The sequence below is a fragment of the Augochlora pura genome, chromosome 2, assembly GCF_028453695.1.
Source record: "Augochlora pura isolate Apur16 chromosome 2, APUR_v2.2.1, whole genome shotgun sequence".
NCBI lineage: Eukaryota > Metazoa > Arthropoda > Insecta > Hymenoptera > Halictidae > Augochlora > Augochlora pura.
The window spans coordinates 7,515,520-7,529,467 of NC_135773.1; the positions used below are offsets into that span (position 1 = coordinate 7,515,520).

At 42.5% G+C, this 13,948-nt stretch overlaps 1 protein-coding gene across 6 annotated transcripts in view; it reads right to left on the bottom strand.

The window, feature by feature from the left end:
- Positions 1-13,948, bottom strand: part of Kek5 (leucine-rich repeat, immunoglobulin-like domain-containing kekkon 5 protein) — a 653,304-nt gene that overhangs the window by 117,070 nt on the left and 522,286 nt on the right. For all 6 annotated transcript variants that reach the window (XM_078188237.1, XM_078188226.1, XM_078188258.1 and 3 more), the window contains one exon: positions 3,464-3,672. The gene's annotated coding sequence lies outside the window, so the exon portion shown is untranslated. The remainder of the gene's footprint in view (positions 1-3,463; positions 3,673-13,948) is intronic.

The following is a 13,948-nucleotide window of genomic DNA, read 5'->3' on the forward strand; positions in this document are numbered from 1 at the left end:
TTACGAGATCTGTTTTTTGAGACGTCTTTAAGACGTTTTAAAGATATTCATTTTATAGTGTGAAATGTTCTGGTCTAAAATGGACGTTTTTAAGACGTCTGTTTTGAAACGATTTAGATAATGGAATTTTTAAGTCTTTTTTAGATAAATCAGAATCTTAAAATAGAAGGAACATTTCGACCCTCTCCAACATCAAGATCCTATATTCAGTCCTCCTTCGACATCATAGATATTGAGGAAGTCATCAATTAGTAGAACCATCAGAATTATGCTCATTCATAGATGTTTTTAAGACATCTATTTATTGACGTTTTAGATAATGGAACGTTTCAGTCATTTTTAGATAAATCAGGATCTTAAAAAAGAAGGAATATTCCAACCGTAAGGATCCTATATTCAGTCCTCCTTCGACGCTATAGATATTGAAAAAGTCATTAGTAAATCCATCAGGATCATGTTTATTCGAATACGCTTTTAAGGCATCAATTTATGACGTTATAGATAACGGAACGTTTTAGTCATTTCTAGATAAATCATAATCCGAAAGAAGAAGGTATATTCCGACTCTCCTCCAATTGCAAGATCCTCTATCCGGTCCTTCTTCGCCACCGCAGATATTGAGAAAGTCATTAGCAGGGCTATCAGGGTTATGCGCATTATCAGGTGTAGCAGTTATCCCGTACGTTGGTTTACGACTACCGGCTGGTGCACACCGGGTTATGTTACGCCATCATTAGAAATATCCTCCGGACGAACGGTAGCAGCGGACGAGCAACGCCGCCGCCGTCGTCGTCGTCGTCTTATCTATATTCGCTCGTGTCAGCGGATGATTGATACTTGACTCTTGTCGCGAGCCGGAGAAGAGATGGCCTGGTCTTGGGTGGCGGGGACGGAGCTATTCGGACATCGGGATCCCCATAAACAGGACAGGCGTGATTAGACGTTAACGTCTTTCATAGCTGGAGAGTAGTAGGAGCAGAAGCAGCAGCAGGGTGCGCAGCTGCCCTTCGGCAGTAACGAGGTGTTAGTCGGTGCCTCCAGATGGTACGGCGTTGACCATTACGAAGAGAGGTCGTACGGTCAATGAAACAGGCTGGTCCCGCTCAGGGATGATCGAGCGGTGATCAACTTAGCAGCCCGTCGAGGTGACGTCGTAAAGATCACGAACCCGTCGCCTGTTTGACGTCTGATCCGGCCAGCCTCTCGCGCCCCTTATCCGATGAATATTTCATCCTCGCCCTTATTCCGTAGTCGTATTCGGTGTCACGATGATCCGACCACGATGAAAAAGCGCCGCGGGATCAGCAAGTCAAAGGGAAGAGAGAGAGTGAGAGATAGACGGCCGGTCGGGTCGTCGGCGGGCGACGATTACAGGTGGAACGATAAAGAAGATTTATTCATCTGTCGGTGAAATAGAGCGCGGATACGACGGCGGGGGTGGTGGCTTAAGAGGCGAGCAAAAGACAAACAGAATAGGTCCGCGGACCGCTTTCGTTATTCATGAGAGACACGACGTTTCCTCGGGCCGGTCTACGATCGATCCCCGTCGACGACGTCTAAGCACACATCGATATTGATATTAGATGGAATTCGAGCCGGTGTGGGCGGGCTAGTAATAATTTCTAGCGACAAGACAAAGCGGAATAAAATCGGCCGCGCCGTGTCAATATTTGCTTCGAGCGGAAGACACCTTTCGTACTCGAGTAATCCAACCGGCTACGCGCTCTCCGCGCTGCCGCTGTTCCCCACGCGTCGCAAATTTCAATTCGCCGGCTATAGGCAGCGTGGCTGCCGTCGTCTCGCGGCCGCGTATCGATTCGCGCTAAAAATACAGATATCGTTGCACGGGAGTAGTCCGACCAAGGTAGAATCCTACTTGCCGGCGATTCCGGCGTTCGTTGAACGTCTCCGTTTTACCGGGACCGGAGATAGTAGACGATCCGACCTCCTATACAGTATACAGTCAGTCCCATAAGTATTCGTACCCTTATAAGAGAAATTTGTTGAAACCAAATGACGCAGGTAAGATTTTGCAATAAACTTTTTATTACGAATGAACACATGTTTAAAGTCTATTTATACCGAATTATAACAAAATTGATTAACTGATAACAAAAATATATTTTACGGTGCTTTACAGTTGATTGTACATTTTCTAACCCTTTGCACTCTCAGGCATCACTAATATTGTTCTTTCACTCTTTAAAATAATTTTTATAACAACAATGTTAAATTTTAGAAAAATTGTTAAATATGGCACTGTTAGTATAAATCACGAGGATTAATTTGGTATATATAAAATACACTTCGTCACTTAAAATGAAGATACTATCGGATAGAAAAATTATTATAGATTCAGAACTAAAATGGCCTCGAGTGCAAAGGGTTAATTCTAGTTCTGTATTAGGCTTTCTCCAAACTTTTCCTCTTCGCGTCACATCCAAAAATATTAAATAAGTTTAATAATATTTTGCAAAATTTTACGCGCGTCGAGGGTACGAATACTTGTGGGACTGACTGTAGACAGAGAAGGGAAGTACTGCAGTGCTCTCGGTGCACCGCTGGGCGATCCTACGGCTCCGTCGAAATCAGGAGTAATGGATATACTCGCGGCCAGCGCTAACCGTAACAGCGCTAGATATTTCTAGAGTGGCCGCCGCTATGTTCGGTGTCCTGCGGGCTCGCCGGACCCGCGACAAAATCAACGAGACCTTTTAAGACACTGCGCGGGGGGGAAGCTAGACAAATAGTCTTCCATCGATTCTTGAACGTCCACGATCCGAACCGAGGTTCGCCTGCATTTTTGATAATAACTGCTGGAGACGATTCGAAACCGTATTGGAGAGTTCAGAGGCATCGATGTTCCTTGCGAATGAGTTAAATATTTGTTATCGTGCTTGAGAATTATATATAGTATTTAAAAAATTTTTTTCTAGATAGATTAACCCTTTCGGTACGAGCACTCTGTCCGCCATGACACTCTCGCTGTACGAGGCCCTGCGCCGATATATCCGGCGCTCGTCCACAGCGGTCGTCGCGTGGACGCTGGATATATCCGGCACTCGTACCGAAAGGGTTAAAGACGTTTGTTGTAGGATATGTAGGTAGGAGGTTTTTAAAAGTTACGAATGGCCCACGAACGGCTTAGAAATGGCCTGTACGAATTTGTATAAGAATCGTAGAAATAAAATTAACATCTTCGTTTTTATCTTCTGCTTTTATCGTTTATATTAAAGTTGCCAACCTTCGATTACAAAGAGTTAAAAAGTAGTAGAATATTAAAAATATCTAAAATTTCGAATATTAGATATACATCGAAATTATCTCATCGCCGTTCGATAGATCGATGATCGAAAGGGTGGAGGCCGAAACCGACTCGGTGCCGAGGTATCCCTCCAGGCGGACAATGGCCGCGCGCGGCATTCGATTACACGCGATAGGAAGCAAGCGGGGTCGTACTCACGGCCACGTGGTCCTCCTCGTCGCCGTCGTTGGTCGGTGCCACGTCACTTCCGTCGCGGATCGATCGTCGGTGGCGCATCAATGAGCAGCACCACCGGCTGATGATTTCTGGCTCGAGGACTCCTCGCGGCGCGCTGCTGCTGCTGTTGCTGCTGTTGCTGGTGCTGGTGCTGGTGCTGCTGGTCCGGCGATCCACGGGCACGCGTGACACTGAAACAACCAAGACGGATAGCTCGCTATTAAATCACGCGGGCGCGCACCGTTTAAACCGTGTCTGATCGATACGCGCGGATAGGGGGGCCACTCTGTGCACACCGCGGCTTGTCGCGTGGCCACCCTCGACCCCCCTCGTTTCCGCGGGGGGTGTCCGCCGCACACACACACCACCCTCCACTACGGGATGGAGGGAGGGGGAGGGAGGCGGCCTGTTATTAAATTCCTGTTACGCGGCCCGCGCCCGGACACCGAACGGTAATTAACGCGGGCTTACATTTTTCTCGGCCCAGGCGACGCCCCCACGGTTTTTCATCGCGCCCGGTGGCGCTCCCTCCCCCGTCCCCCGACAGTTTTAATCATGCCGAACTAATTTTTCGACCAGCTGGCCGATGGGCGCCGTGGAGAGGAAACTTTCCGCGGAACTTGTTGCGGACGCTGATTAAAGTTTTTCGGATGGCCGCGCTTGCGGTCGCGCGCCACGGGCGATCTCTCTCTCGTGGCTCGGCTAGGCTGGCTTGGATGTTTCAAGATTTTCTGGGCGAGCTTCGTCTTTGTGTTGTCTAGTCTTGCGCGATGTTGAGAGGAGAATGGTTAATTATTGATTGATCTTTTATTCGCGTGGGTTTTCTGATAGGAATTTTGCAAATTTTGGGGATTTAAAATTTTTTTAAATTGGTTTTCAAATTTTGTATTCGCATCTGTTAAGTGATGAAGTAATGATGGTGTATTTTTGGATAAATAAAGACTTGGGGCCGTTTAATTTGAGTAGAAATATTGGGGAAAAGTGACGGAATATTTTTAAAAATGCGATGATATTTTTAAGACTGTGTGGATGACTTTGAATTAATTACTGAATTATTAAATATTATTATATTATATTAAACAGTATTATTATAGTATTTATAGTAAAGTATAAAGTCAGTAGTAATTACTAGAGCATTTTGCTCTAAATTTTGCTATTTCTTGGAATAATAAAAATAATAAAAGACTCATATATTATCAATCTTCGCTCTGAGTCTATAAAGAAAATTTTTAACCTGAAATTACTAATAAATTGACTAATAATTTTCCAGAACAATAATTACTAAAACTCTTATTTCCAAACCCTGCTAACACTTAAAACAATAAAAAAACCGCGTCTCCATAAAAAATTCTAAACACAAGAAAATAAACCACCTATCCAAACCTGTCGCCAAATAATAAAAAAACCAAGTAACTACCCTCCAACCTACCACAATAAAAAATCCTTAAAACCCGTCGTAAAAAGTACATTAAACCAGCGTATTCCAAGCTCGTCGAAGCATTGCGCTCTCGATGTTATAAATTGATGATTTCTAACGTACTGGAAGCCACACGGAACTGTAATTGAAAAGCTTTGATCGATCACTTGTCCGCGGTACACTGTGGCAACATAAACGGGAAAATCCTCTTGCGAGCGGTGATTTTATACCTCGAGGATCGTCGTCGGCGTAAGGCGAAAGAGAGTAGTACCGGGAACGATCGCGTCTGCACGATAATATTTCTCCGGATGCGAATCCATATTACAAATAAATTCGAACGGTAGCCGCATACTGCGCGCGCGACGACGACGACGGCGGCGGCCTACTTGAATTACGGTAACAAGCTTGAGACTGGGCTGTAGCAAAAGCAACTTCTTCGTGTTATTGCAGCCACTCGCTGCCGCGGAGCGCCACAATCTCTTTTGGAAGCGGAGGAGCGTCTCGCGAAGCGGAGGGGAGATAAGCATGCCGGGCGAGAAAGACTACGGGGTCAATCGAACAAGTCAATTAATGCGTGCGCGATAAAGGGACGGCGTTTTGTGACGAAACTGTACTGATTTATAAATGGAACGCTCTCTTTCTCTCTCTTTATTTCTGTCTTTCTCTATTTCTTTTTCTCTATTGCTCTCTTTTTCTATTGCTCTCTTTCTCTATTGCTCTCTTTCTCTATTTCTCTTTCTCTATCGCTCTCTTTCTCTATTGCTCTCTTTCTCTATTGCTCTCTTTCTCTATTGCTCTCTTTCTCTATCGCCTTCTTTCTCTATTGCTCTCTTTCTCTATCGCTTTCTTTCTCTATCGCACTCTCTATTTCTCTTTCTCTATTTCCCTTTCTTTCTCTTTTGCTCGCCAGTTCTCGTTCTCTCGCTCTCTCATTCTCTCTTTCTCGTATTTATCTCGGCAAACGTAACTTTCTTCGGACGCTCTTCATTCTTATTCGGACGATACCGATGCGAGCGCACGCGAGGGAGAATCTGCAGATAACGATAAGAACAGGATCGTTAAAAACTGCAACATACGGGGAGACGTGCTTTCCTGCATCGCGATGCAAAAGTTCACTTTTAACGCGTTATCAGAATAGTATCGATAAGGCTTATCAGTGTAGATAGTATTATTGTAGACATTTATGTCTAATAGAAATTATTTAATAATGAAAGATAAGAGTTCCCTCTTTTGGACGATAGTGATATGGTGAAAATAATGTTACAGTTGCCTTAAATTCTTCTGTCTTTTTCGTTCTGTATTTGATGTATATATTTTTGGTATAAATGTTTGCGATATATTTTGGTAAAATAATGTAACAATATTTTTAGATATTTCTGTCTTTTCAATTTCATAATTGATGTATTTATTTAACGGTCGAATTTCAATACAAATAAAACGACAATCGACGATTGTTTCGAGCAGGCGCGTCGATCAGCTGTTATCAGAATCGCGTTAGCCTCTGAATCAATGATATGTGCAATTGCCTGAATTCCATTTCGCCGTATGGGCGACTAAAAAAAAATGGAAGAAAAAAAATCGAGAGAGAGAGAGAGAGAGAGAGGAGCGAGGAAAAAAAATCCGCGCGAGCGGCTTTCGAGTGAATGGGGCCGGGGGAGCTTTCTGCGGTTTCACGGCCGTTTCAATTTACTCGGCGACGAACGAGCGAGAGAGAGAGAGAGAGAGAGAGAGAGAGAGAGAGAGAGAGAGAGAGAGAGAGAGAGAGAGGAAAAGAGAAAGAGAGGAAAAGGGAAAGAGAGAGAGAGAGAGAGAGGGAGGGAGAGGAAAAGAGAAAGAGAGGAAAAGAGAAAAAGAGGAAAAGGGAAAAAGAGGAAAAGAAAGAGAGAAGAACATAGAGAAACAGAAAAAGAGAGAGAGGGAGAGAGGAACACAGAAAAAGAGAGAAAGAGAGTGGAAGGTAGAGAGAGTAGAAGAGAAAGAGAGAGGAATATAGGGGCGCCGTTAAAACGCGCGGAACCGCGCTGAAAGAATTGCGGGAAAGGGCGAAAGAAGGGCCAAGGGGGTGTGGGAGACCGGAGGGTCTCTCTTGGCTGGTCGAAATTCAAAGTACTTGATGACAAGCATCGTGGCGCGGTGCTGGATTGAACCGTACTTACCTACGTGTACACGGGATATCCTGTTCACGGTCCCTCGTGCACCGTGTGCACGCGGTGGTTGTTTAAACGCGTGTGCGGGACGTAGGGGCGAGCTTAAAAGGGTGGTTCATCATCGTCGCGAAGGTGACGCCTGCGAGCTTTAATACCGATGTACAGGGTGTTTCTCTTAGACGGGCCAACAATTTGGACGACTCCTTTTGCTGTACTTGTTTTAGAAGGTAAGACAGCCAGTCCTAAAATAGACGTTTTTAAGACGTTCTTACAGTGTCTGGGATATTAAGTTGCAGGAGTCAGTATAATTTATTTTTATTTAATTATTGTTTAGCTTTCGACCTGGGTTCATAAGAGGGTAATAGAATTATTTGTTTAGGTCTGAAAAACAATTTTTTAGTCGATGTATTACTGCTTTATAAATTTTTAGGGATATTAAGTATTGTTAAGCTTAATGTAGTATTTATATTACATTCATTTACAGTAGCTTAATTAATTAATGTCAAAGTTAATGTCGTATTCACATTATATTAAATTTACAGTACATTAATTATTTAACGTCAAAGTTAATGTTGTATTTACATTACATTAAATTTACAGTACATCAATTAATTAATGTCAAAGTTAATGTTGTATTTACATTACATTCATTTACAGTACATTAATTAATTAATATCGTACAATTTTGTATTTCCATTTTTGACTTTAATTAAAACGGGTGCAATAATTTTTTAAGAAATCTCTAAAGTTAAGGGATGGAAATCAAAGTATTAAAACGTTGTTATTTGTACGGTTCGACCAATAAGCTAATGATACTGTTATTTGTCAAATCATTTACAATATATTTTACGAAGATAAGAGAAACGATTTTTTAATATATATAATATATTGTCAATAGATTGTAAATCGTAATGGAGAATAGAAATCGTCTCCATTTGTTCCAAGAATTATAACTCGGACCGTTTCTCTTTTCTAAAATAATTATAGTAGCTTATGTCAAGACCTATGTCACGCTTGTGCTAAAATACGCGAAGGTATAATTAATAATATTATATAACAACAATTATAGTAAATTCACAATCAGCTGCAGGTCGTCGAAGAATCGGAGGCGGATAACGCGACGGAAATATTTCGCTAATAAAATTACACAGCCACTCGAAAAGCAATTTCGCCTAAGCAAACAATAATTACATAACCTCCAAAACCCTTTCGCCAAAGAGAGCAAATCTAGATCAAGAAATATCCTAACTTCTATTACAAAAATCCAACTTTCGACTTCCGCCGGCAAAACGAAGTGTAAATCCGAACCGCAGCGGTATACCCATAAATAATCCAAGATTATCATTCGTTTAAAAAGTTTCATGGGATATCCCCGGTCCACCGGGGCGCGGCATCTCGCCGGGACCGGTTAATCCCCCCCAGCTAAAACCTTTAGAAGCTTTTTCGACCCACTGGCAACGGCGATCCTTCAATTTTCCTCACCTAGTTCGCCGGCCCTTGCCGAACTTGTTTTAACTTTTAAGAGAAATATAAAAAGCCGCGTAATATTGTCGAACGAAATTGAAAGCCTCTGCGCGGCGCCGTGGACTCGGTGGCGGCCCCCGTCCACGAGGAGTTATGGATCGTAATCGCATCGTAAGCACGGTGCCCGGAGCGGAGGCTGAATATTACGTAGTTGCATGCGAAATATCGGATTTTTGAGTGTATAAAACTGCGTATCTTTTCTCAAAAGCTATCGATTTAATCAAAATGTACCCCATTTATTTCAATACACTTTTCCCAACGCTTTCCCAACGATAAACTATAGCATGGAATCTTTTCAGACTGTCTCCATTTACGTACTGTTCAGCCCATAAAAAACTACGCGTACGTCGTACAAAACAATTGCGAAATTAAACGTAGTGAAACGTAAAATTTTATAAAATATAGATCTTTCGCTATTTTAAACATTTAGGACAGTTTTGACGGGTTAAATAGTATATGAAATGAAGACAGTCTGAAATATTCCATATCAGAGTTTATTAATTCTAAAGAACAAAATTTGTTTAAGACAGGCATCTCTGTATTGAAATCTCGTTGGAAAAAGGTGTGATAAAGCGAACGAGGCATATTTTGATTAAATCAACACCTTTGGAAAAATATCTACAGTTTCTTATATTTACTTAAATATCCGACATTTTATATGCACCAAATTAATATAAAAACAGTTCGGTTAAGTGCGGCGATAATGAAACGTCCTGTATATTCGACGCTCGACGCTCGACGTCGTCGTTGGGTATTCGCGAGCAATGTATCGCGTCCTTTCGAATGCAACCTTTTTCACCGCGGCGACACTCTCATCCCCTGCCCCCCTTCCCCTCCGACGCCCCTTTTACGCGGGTGTCCCGCTCTTCACCCTCGGCGAGCACCAACCCTCTCCCGTTTCCTGGCGCGCCCTCGTCTTCTTACTCTTTCGCCGATTGTTCGACGACGCGACCGTCTGTCTCCAGACCGGTAGGACAACCGCGACGCGCGCCAACACAATAGTACATTACGGGACAATCGACGATGCATGCACGGGATAGGTTGTAACTGTCCTCGGTTCCCTGCTAAATTAGTCCGAATTGTGGCGCAGCCAATGATCTCGCGTACTGCGGCCGCGAGGAGGAAAAGTGGCAAGTATGCGTGTACCAAGATAGTTTTAATAATATATGTGTAATAGTATAATAATATAATGATATATGAAATAATGTAATAATATAATAATATGATATTATAAAAATATATGTAATAATGCAATAATATAATAATATAATATTATAAAAATATATGTAATAATGCAATGATACATATAATGATATAATGATAAAATTCTGTTTAATTGCCAATAATATTTAAGCTCTGAAGTACATATAACCGTACTATAGATATCAATTTTTTCTTCTCCATTGCTGTAAAAAGAATCGAGTGAACGTGCTAAATTATTAATTTCCGGTGTGAACAATTGTTGACCGACGATCGCTTCAAAGTGTCCGCTACTCACGGAACGAAACGTGGAAAATTACGTTAACGCGCCGATTCGTTTACGGTGTCCCAGTGACCCCCATACGCCGCCGCCTTTGACCGTGGCGTGTCAATGTTTGCTTTTTCAAACGAGCCACCCGATGAATTCTCCCCCGTTAATGAAGATCATGGTAATTTAAACGCGCGGAGAGAAGAGCCGGCCGCGGCCCGCTGGTTACGAGCAAAAAAAAAAAAGAAAAAAAGTCCGATGTAAAAGTTCCGAGAAGTTTAAACAAGTTCATACGAAATTAACTGGCTTTAGCCGGTGATTATAATGGTTCGCATAACGTAGTGCTTCGGGACCAGAACTTTCTGGCTCCCCGGTGTCCCTAATGCCGTGTGTGCATGCGCGAGAGCGTGCGTGAACGTATGCGCGCAGGTGTACGTGTGTTTGTGTGCGTGAAACTTTACCACCGTCAAAAATTCCAAACTAACGCGGGGGTCGTTTACGCGGTCGTATTATACACTGCCGTGACCCGGCACTTTGACCGCGTCCACTAAGGTCCTCGAACTTCGAAAATAAGTAATTAGGCCAATTAAATTGCCCGAATCGGGCTGCGGATAATTATACGAGCGCGAGAGACAGCCGCGAAAATGGCAGTTTCCCTATACCAATTTAAATTCATATACGAGTTTCTAAATCGTTTTATATTAATATCGACTCTTATTCGCCTTTCTATAATAAAATAGACAGTATTAAAATATAGAATATAATATAATCTTTTATTCTCGGCTTCTACAATTCTCCGTGACAACGTTAACGATAAATTAAAAAATAAATAAATCGATAGACGTGAAACGAAGCCCTTCTGTTGAATACATTTTACGCGGATTCTGGTGTGGGTCACACGGAACCCGGCCACCGACCACCACGCGGTCCCTGTTTCGCTAGGATTAACGAACAACAACCGTCCCGTTTGAATCGGATAAATTCGTGCCGGAGATGGAAACTGAATAGAACATTCGCGTTCGTTCATTTTTAATTCTGTCGCGAAACTCCATAAATCCGGGCAACTCCGAGCCGCATAATCTGGCGAGAAAAACGCCATAAAACACCATTAGCGGCAGAAATAAAGAAGATACGGAAAGCAACGCGAAGTAAAGGTAATGCCGCTGGTGGGTTCCGGCAACGAGCGCCGTGTTCGATACTTCCAAGAAGAGCATAAAACAACTGGAACGAAAAGACACCGCCCGATGAGGATAAGAAACGACGAGCCGGAAGAGAAACAATATAGCAAAGACCGTCTTAACCAGGAAATAATAGCCGGCTAGATCAAAGAACCTCGGTAAACGACGATCTTAACACTTGGATAACCGAATGGAGAGATCTAACCTCTCCGAAGTAAGGTCGCTGCGAGAATCTCTCATTTTGACCTTATCTTTCCTTCTGCTGATATCAATTATTTTACATAGCGATTTCAAATCTTATTTTTTGCGAATAAATATAATAGTATTTTTACTGTCGGTGTTTTTAGTGAAATGACAGTATTTAGTAAGCGACTTTAATTTTTCGTCGACAATGCTGCCATTTGATCGCATTATGTAGTAGAAGAAAGGGTGTAGAACTGTTGTTTGCAAAGCGAAATGCAAAGACTATTCAGATTATTATAATATAATAAATTTATTTCAATAAATATTCCCCCGGGCTCACAAGAATACCCGGGTTATTCAGATTATTATAATATAATATTAAAGACTATTCAGATTATTATAATATAATAAATAATAAATTATAAACTATTTCAGTCTCAGGATATTTTGCGTCATTTTTGAGATATGTTAACTTTAAAATGAAAATAAAACAGAATTCAAATAATAAAACAGAATTCTATTTCGACTGAAAAAGCCCGAATAACACTCCTATTTAAAAGGTTATTAATTTTGATTTCCGCTCACATAAATATATAATAATTATATCAGTTCCCATAACGCTCCACAAGAATATTTATAGAAGGGTATAACTTTATATTTTCCCCCCACCTGGCCGCATATCATGGGAAAGGTACACCGCATCCTCCGCATCGCGGAGAACGGAAACTAGTCTTCCATCGGAGTATCGCAGCGGCGCATAACTTTTAAGCGGGCATTCTACGGCAGCGGTGATAAACGTAGTTCGCTTTGTCCTACGGTGTGCCGTGTGGGCATAAGATAGAGAGTAGGAGTGCGCTCGCGCGCACGCGTCGAGGTTCACGGCCATCCGTTATCTAGAGCACCGCTATCGAGCATCGCGGAACGATGCTATTGAACCGCAAGAGCGTGCACGGCCGCAAGAAGCGACGCGGAGGTGCAAATTTCACCTCGGTCCGTGCCACGTGATTATCGCGTCGTCGGCTTGAAGGGGGGCACGCGGAGAAGAGGTCCGTGGCCCAGGTACACGTTCAACTGCAACCCCCCCCCCCCCCGTAACGCGCTTGAACGGACCGCGTCAGCCGTGAACCGCAACGAGACGGGCCTGTCTGCGCTTTTTACGCCTCCGCGCCGCTACGCCTCGCTCTGTTACACTCTAACAGACTGTGCCACACATTGTTCCGTTCTGTTATACTTTGTTTTGCTCCGGTTTATTCTGTTTTGCTCCGGCTTACTCTGTTTTGCTCCGTTTTACTCGCGTTTACGCTATTCTGCTTTGATTTAGTTCAGTTTAGTTTGTTTTACTGTGTTTTAATCGGTTGCATTTTGTTTCGCTCTGTTTTACTGCGTTTTATGGTATTTTGATTTGATTTGATTCAGTTTAGCCTATTTTACTCTATTTTATTCTGTTTTATTCTGTTTTTTTTACTGTTTGACTCTGTTTGACTCTGTTTGACTCTGTTTGACTCTGTTTGACTCTGTTATATTCTGTTTTACTCTGTTTTATACTCTTTTACTCTGTCGAACTTTACTTTACTTTGTTTTACTGCGTTTGTCTCTGTTTCACCTTGTTTTACTGCGATTTACTTTATTTCACTTAGCTTTCACTTATTTTCTATTACTCTGTTTTCCATGATCTTACTCTGTTTTATTCCATTTTACTCTGTTTTATTCCATTTTACTCTGTTTTATTTCGTCTTACTTTGTTCTAATCCGTTCGACTCTGTTGTACTCTGGTAAACTTGTTTGACTTTATTGCACTCTGTTCGACTTTGTTACAACTCTGGTACACTCTGTTTGACTTTTTCGCACTCCGTTGCAGTCTTTTACACTCTGTTTGACTCTGTTGCATTCTTTTACACTCTGTTTGACTCTGTTGCATTCTTTTACACTCTGTTTGACTCTGTTGCAGTCTGTTACACGCTGTTTGACTCTGTTTGACCCTGTCTTACTCCATTTTACTGTCTTCTACTCTATCTACAGATTATATATTTATATATTTAGTCCTACATACGTTTAGACCTTATATATTTAAATATTATATATTCAGTCCTATTTTAATTAGAAAATTCTGAAAATTTCATCAATAGAATTCCCACCAACAAAAACCATAACCTAAAAACAGTTGCCCATTGCGTTACTTTTACTTACTCCACTCGCTATACGTCTCCACCTTCACAAAATCCCTAAGAAACTTTCTCCCCCAACAAAATTCAACTTTCAGACATCCTCGTGCTGCTTGCATGCTGCGAGCACGACGGAGCCTTGCCAAGCAAGCATGTCCGAGCCTCGCAAGCGCGACGGAGCCCAGCAAGCAAGCGTGTTCGCGAGCCTCGCTCCGCTTTACTTCGTTCCGTACGGCTTTGCGCGGCTCTGCCTCGGTTTGGCCCCGTTTTACAGCGGCTCGCGGCCGGCTTAACGAAAGCGAGAGCAGCCCGAACGGAAGCAGGGAAAAAACGAAACGCGCCGCGCGTTTGCAAACGAGATTATCGGAGTTCTCTCCCGCGAGCGGCG